The sequence below is a fragment of the Brassica oleracea genome, chromosome C9 (assembly GCF_000695525.1).
Source record: "Brassica oleracea var. oleracea cultivar TO1000 chromosome C9, BOL, whole genome shotgun sequence".
In the NCBI taxonomy this organism is placed as follows: Eukaryota; Viridiplantae; Streptophyta; class Magnoliopsida; order Brassicales; family Brassicaceae; genus Brassica; species Brassica oleracea.
Genome location: NC_027756.1, coordinates 10,846,667 through 10,854,122, shown reverse-complemented (window position 1 = coordinate 10,854,122; position 7,456 = coordinate 10,846,667).

Below are 7,456 nucleotides of genomic sequence, written 5' to 3'. Positions count from 1 at the left end.
CTCTTTTGATTATGTTGTTCTCTCGATATATATATATATATATCTATATATTGTTAAAAATCCAAAATCGAAACTCATTCCTCTTTCTTTATCGATATATTTAATCCTCTTCCTTGAACGTATGAGATTTGGAGAGTTCAGTGAAGTAGCAGAGAGACGTAATTTCTCGATGAATCAGCTCCAGTGATTAAAGCAATTAATACGGTAAGGAGGTTCGAATTGGACCGAATCTGAGATCGGCGAGCTTTCAAAGATTGAGCGGAAATCTGGGGATTATGGTGGAGATGTGAGTTTTTGAAGCTTGATGCAGTGACGAGGCTCAGTCCCGTGGAAAAAGTGGTGGCAGTGGAGGATGTGGTCGTGGATACCTCAATGGAGACAGTTGTGGATATGGGGGAGGCTGTGGTGGAAGACGTGAGGGTGGGGTATACGGAGGTGAAGGCTTTGGTGGAGGGGCGGTGGATACCGCAGTGGAGGTTGTGTGTAAGGAGATGGTGGATATGGAGATGAAAGACGTGAGTGGATACAATGGTGGTGGAGATGGCTATTCATTCTTGTTAAAAACATTCTACTTGTGGTCTCAGGATGCATATTTGGGATTATTGAATTTCATAGATAATTTTACCACAACTTTTGCAAAACGTGAAGGTAGGGAATACAGAGGTGGTGGTCGTGGTGGAGGAGGCGGTGGATACCGAAATTGAGATTGTGGTTGCTATAGAGAAATAGGTGGTGGATACGAAGGTGGAAGACGTGAGGGTAAAGACAATGGTAGTTGAGGAGAAGGTGGTGGTGGATACAATGGAGGTGGAAGAGAAAGTGGTGGTGGATAGGTGGAGGACAATTCCTTTCTAACTAATATAACAATTTAATATAACAAAGCTCTGTTTATAATATAGCAATTTAAAGCCAAATATCTAAAGTGAGATGTGGAGGGAACTATGGTATAAAACACACATCGGTTTCAGCAATTGTGTGCACCAAGTGAAATATGTTCTTTCCTGTAGTAAAAGAGAGAAAAATGTTCTCTCTTTTTTTGACATCAGAGAGAAAAGTGTTCTTTTGTGTAACTCATTCGAATTATATTAGTTCCAAATCAAATAACGTTTGCAGTTTTAATATAAAACTAGATTTTGACCTGCGATTTTAAAGCGCATGATTTGTTCTTTTTATTTTTATTATAAATATTTGTTATCTTATAAGATTAATTATTTTTATATAAGAAAATTTAATCTTATTTACAATTGTGTTGTTTGTACATTCATATGTGTTAGACATAACATAATATAAAAAGTTGCATATTTATACTCAAAGAATTAGTTTTTAAGAGTTTAATAGTATAAACTTTATTATGTAGTAACTTTTACATAATTTATTTGTTATTAAAAAAAATATTATATTTTTTAAAAAAATCCCTAATTAAATCTAATACGCAATCCTTAATCATACAAAAGCTGGTATCAATTGAGATTATGGAATAGCTGACGTGAGTACTCGACCAACATATTAACAGCCATTGGGTAAATTTTTTGTGTGTTATGGTTTGTCAATAAAGCGTTTGGTGAAACCAGTAAAAATAGGGTATTCAGTTTTAGGAAAACACATGCATCATATTTAATCGTAACTTTCTAGATACTTTGTTTCAAAATATAGTTAATATTGTTATTTTCCATATATAGTGGATCCTAAAGTATCTTTAAAATATTTGATTAATTCTGATTAGTTGTATTTATTGTGGCCGAAATTTATTTAAAATAATAAAAAATGACAATGGTATTGAAATGTAAATAAGTTGAAAAATTAAGGGCAGAATCCTAGTAGGAATTATGCTTTAATAGTATAGATTTATTAGTTTTTGTGTTATATGTACTTTTATATTTTCATTTGATTTTTTGACTGTTTGAATTATAATTTGATAATTTTGACTGTTTTATTAATCGATGTGCATATTCATAATAAACTAAGGGAATATTAAACATTAGAAAACACATATGTCAATATACAACACATATGCATATATGACACATATTCATAATTTAATTGAACATCTTTTAAAATCCCTCATTTATTAAAGGAGAACCATTTGCAATAAATGTGTTCACAGACACATTGACACATGTCAGCTTCGCAATCATTTTAACTTTAGAATGCTTATATGTCAGTTTCACAGTCATTTAGCAATTAATATGTTCACACACTAATTTTTTACTCTATCGTAGACTATTTAATGTGTTCACACACTAATTTTTTTCAATCAGCTCATTTTCAGTTTTCATATTTTTAACATTTGTATTAGTGAATTGAAGTTCTTTTATGGCAAGAACTGAATAATATTTTTGTTGAAAGAAATAAATTACAAAATCATTAAGATTCACATTAACTAAAATGTCGGAATAAGAATGTTTTTAGAAATTGAAAGTTTTGGTAGCTTGCCGAACTTGGCCTTGGTTGAGGTTTATGCATATGAAAAAAACAAATAATTAGAAACATATGCCAATGCTTGTTGAAAAATGCCTTGGTTGCTTTCATATGCATAAACCTCAACCAACAAATAATTGTGATAGGTTATGAATTAAGAAAACTGAAGTGAAAAACGCCACATACAAAGTTGGATCTTTAGTTTAGCCAAATATTATTTTTCTTTACAGAGTTTTCATATCAAACCAAGAATTAGAAACATAATCAGATTTTTAGAAAAATCAGAAATAAGAAAAGCTTTAAAAGAAAAGAAAAATTCGCGAAATCGATTGAAAAAAACAAAATTCATGTACCGAGTGAGGAGATCACATTATTTTTGACGCAATTCTAACCTATTTCACTTGATTGTATCGTATTTTCATTATATTTACCAAAAATATTCTATAAGAAAGTACATGTTATTGGTTATAGACTACGTCAATTTTTTAACATGCCCAATGACACGACGCCCAACCATTTTTATTGGTATTATTAAAGAAAGGTCCAATAATTATGTATGTAAAATAAGCCCAATATTAGTTTTACATTTATTTATTTTTATTTATATTAATAGAAGAAAGTAAGCCGGGGTAAAATATTGGGATCCGAAGAACCGAACTTGATTTGAAAGTAATACTAAACACAAACCAAAACTGATTGAATATTCAAATGGATCTAAGAGTTTAATATCCGGATAACCAGACCCGAATCCGATCCAAACTGAAATATTTTGGATACCAAAAATATCTAAAACACAATTATATATTTTAATATATTAGTTATTTTAATTTTTATATCTATTAGATATTAATTAATATGAAAATATCTAAAATAACAAATATGTTCAAAATACTAAAAAATATATTCTTTTTCTCCATTTAAATATTTAAATTGAACTATTATTTATGTAAATTTAAGTATTTAGTCTTATATTATTCAAAATTTTATTTTTTATATTACTTATTTTCGGATTTTGAGGATTAAGTATATTTGGATTTTTTTTAAAATATTACATAATTAAAATATGTATCCGAACTCGAACCTGAACCGAACCTACAATGATTCGAACCAAATCTAAACCAAATTCAAATCAAAATTTGTAAATATCTTTATCATATTTAAATTTTTAACTCTAAAAAATTAAAATCTGAATAGATAATCTCAATCCGAACAACTATCTGAATGTCATCCCTTAAAATAACTATGCGATAAATTTCTTATTACAATATAAAATAAATAAATAATCAATTATTTCATTATGCGCACGGAGCAGATTACTACCTAGTTTCGTAAGTATTGTATATAACAAATTATGAAGAAAAGCTCGTAAGGTTTTTTTGGTTTATTAGGAATCTTGCAATATTAAAAGTCAAATATACTCACCATTTAGCATGTCCACGTAGGACTAGAAATTCAGGCCCATCAGATTGCTTCATCTCTCCACATCACCACCGCACGTTTGGATCATAGAAGATGATTTTCGTTTAGTTTTTGGGCTTTTGTTTTAATCTGAGCAAGCCCAGTTGAGACTAGGGATTTATTCCATTTTTGCATTATTGAAAGTCTTTTTTTTTCTTTGTTGAATGTGGAAAGTCAAACGCCGTAGTTCTTCACAACTCACCGATTCCGGCTGATGTCTATGTAACGCCTTCATTTATGTCACTTAATCAAAGCATTAACGTCTATTCACCACTTTTCCCAATCTTTCGAATTACATCGACCATTTCATCCTTCATGGTAACGGCCTGAATCTGCATTTATAAATGTCTTTGTAGCTTGGGATGAAGCTCATATATCAAAAAGAAATTCCAAAAGGTATCTCTTATGAAGCATCAAATCCAGCAATGGCTCATTCCTTTACTCTCCTGACCGATCTGAAAGCTGGATTCTGTTCGAACACCGCCCAGGTCCGTCAACTCCGATTCTAGGAAGCAAGAAATGTTAAGAAAGGCGGTCAACTCATGGGTGTTGACATGCTTTTCATTGACGACCAGGTAACTCCCGCTAGACACCACTGTGTTTTATTAGATCTTTCTACATATCTCACCATATTGATAGTCCGATCTTTGTCTTTTTTTTGTCATATAGTCAATGCTCATCCAAGGAACTGTCAGCGCTAACCGTACACTTACGAAAGCTTTTTCAAAGAGGGTTCGGTCTACTTGCTCAGTGGTGTCGACATAACATGGAGTAACAACAATTTTCGAATCTCTGACGCCCCTGTGTCTATTCGATTGAGTGATGGTACGTTCTTTGTTGAAATGACAGATTCGGTGAAGTCAATCCCGACAGAGCTTATATCTCAGGTTTCTATTCTTCTCTATGGGAGAATTATGTTAAAGGACAAGAAATATCAAACGGAAGTTCAACCGTAGAAACCAGACAAAATGAGACCTTTGTGAATATCTCTTTAGCACTACTCAGATAGTTTATATATATATATGTATACAATATATATATGTATACAATAAGCAGCAATCCATTCAAGTTTCCTTTCATTTTGTATGATAATAGGTTGCTGTCACAGAGGTACTTGGAGGTGGTCGCTTCTATGTTCAATCGGTTGGAGACCAGAAACTATCTTCGATTCAGAACCTTCTTTCATACATGTGTGTTAAAGATGCTCCCATCCTCGCATCCTTCAACCCCAAGAGAGGTGACATCGTCCTTGCACAGTTTTTCCTTGAAAACACTGGAACCGTGCAATGGTAACTTCCACTCCACCTTCTTAGTTTCTATGCTTTATTTTGCTTCTGTTTATTCATTTGATTGATACCTATTTTCAGATTGTGAACGCACCACGAGGAGCTGTTGAGATGATAAATTTTAAGTGTTCTACATTGATTATGGAAACCAAGAAGTAGTCCCTATAGCGCAATCCGACCAGTAGACCCTCCGGTATCATTAGCACCAGGGCATGCTCAGCTCTGGCGACTTGCCTACATTAAGGTTCCAAGCTTGAAAGAAGACTTTGGTCCTGAAGAAGGAAAGAAAGTATTTGCATACAGTAACGTTGGGTAATATTAAGGATTTTAACGCACTGATAGAAGAAAAAGACACATGGAGGCCAAGTCAAAGGCCAAGGCACTGGAACTGAGATTGCTGTCACTCTCATCGCAGTTGACAATGAGATCTCGGTCAATTTTGCAATGCTTCTGGTATTTTCTTTCTCTCACGGATTAAGAGTACCCTCCATATGTGTTTGAAACTCTCATCGCAGGGTATATCATCTATTGATAGCTCTTAATTGCTCATGAGATGTCCTTTGTTTTAGAACTTCATTGTTTTACAGTTAAAATATCCAAACTACTAGCCCCTCTTATATGAGGTTATTATTCAGATATTTACCTCTATTATATTATCCCCAACTATCTGGTTAGATATGTTCATTTCAATTTTATAAGGGAGACACAATAAATAGAGGGTCTGAAAAAGATGTTATTACTTGCGTCCAGATTCCCGAGCTGCTGGAAACTTAAAATAAGTCATGTTCGAAGAAGAATAGATGGCCAAAGCTTCTGACTGATAAAGAGTCAAAAGCCACCAAAGTTGTGAGGTCTCAGTTAGAGAATGATAAAGATATTCAAGCCAAAGAAACCTTATAAACTATTTTCACTCCACAAAATCGATTTACATATCTCCTTACTAAAATCGTACTCTGCATATTTACACAATACATTAGTTAACACAATAGTCAACCAAAAACCAAACACATGTGGACAATGATTATAGTTTCAAGTTTCAACTACTTACATTAACTCATAATGTAACTTAATTTTCTCATTTTAACTGAAACAAAAGAATAGTCTAGGCGAAGACGGAAAAAAAAAAATTAAATAGCTGAAAAAAAACAACACCGACATTAGTTAGCGCCATCTGCAAAATTCTAAATTCTAAAAACCTAAACTCTAAAACCATAAACCCTAAATCCAAAACACTAAACCATAAACCCCAATCCTAAAATCTAAACCCTAAATCTAAAACCCTACACCCAAACTCTAAACAATAAATCCTAAAATCTAAACCCTAAAGCCTAAACCCAAAACTCTAAACCCTAAATTCTAAATCCTAAACCCTAAACCCAAAGCTTTAAATCTTAAATCTTAACACTAAATCATAAATCCTAAATCCTAAACCCAAAACTTTAAATCTTAAACCCAAACACTAAATCATAACCCCTAAATCCTAAACCCTAAACACAAAACTTTAAATCTTAAACCCAAATCCTAAATCATAAACCTTAAACCCAAACCACGATTGGTCTACGGCTGAACATGTAAGTCTAACACAATAGCGAAAAATGAAATCATAATTCTCTTCATACATACACCTTTATTTAAAGTTGTCATCATCACAAGCATAATTCCTAAACTTTTCCAAGATAAATAATTTTTTAAAACACATCAAAAAACAATACATATCTAAATGTTTTTTTATCAATAAAACAATAATATCCAATATTTTCCAGGCAAACTACTATTCACTTCCTCACCAGCAACAAATTTCTACTTCAACAAATCAATTGATTACATAAAGCACTTCAAATCGCGAATAAGAGATCATGCAAAAGTATGCAGCAAAGAGTGACTTTAATTCATGCATCATTCGGATTATTAATCTCTTTCCCACACAACTTGATACCTGGATTTATTTACATTTTAAACAATTTTATCATTGTTTTTTCTTAAATCCCTACTTCTCTATAAAATCTAAAACTCAACTTCTGTCTTTCAAACTTTGTTAAGCAATTTAAATATATAGAGAATAAATTAAAAATACATAATCTGCGCGTAGCGCGGACAAAGGATCTACATTTTATTGGATTATATATTCAGCCAAATGACCCAAATTAAGACAATATCCTATTGGTTTATATATTTTGTTTCTGACTATATTAAAATATATTATAGTTTCAAAATTTCGAAAAATTATTGAAAAACTTTTTGGCATAAATTTACATATTTAAATATTCAAAGTGATTACACATTTTATGTTTTTT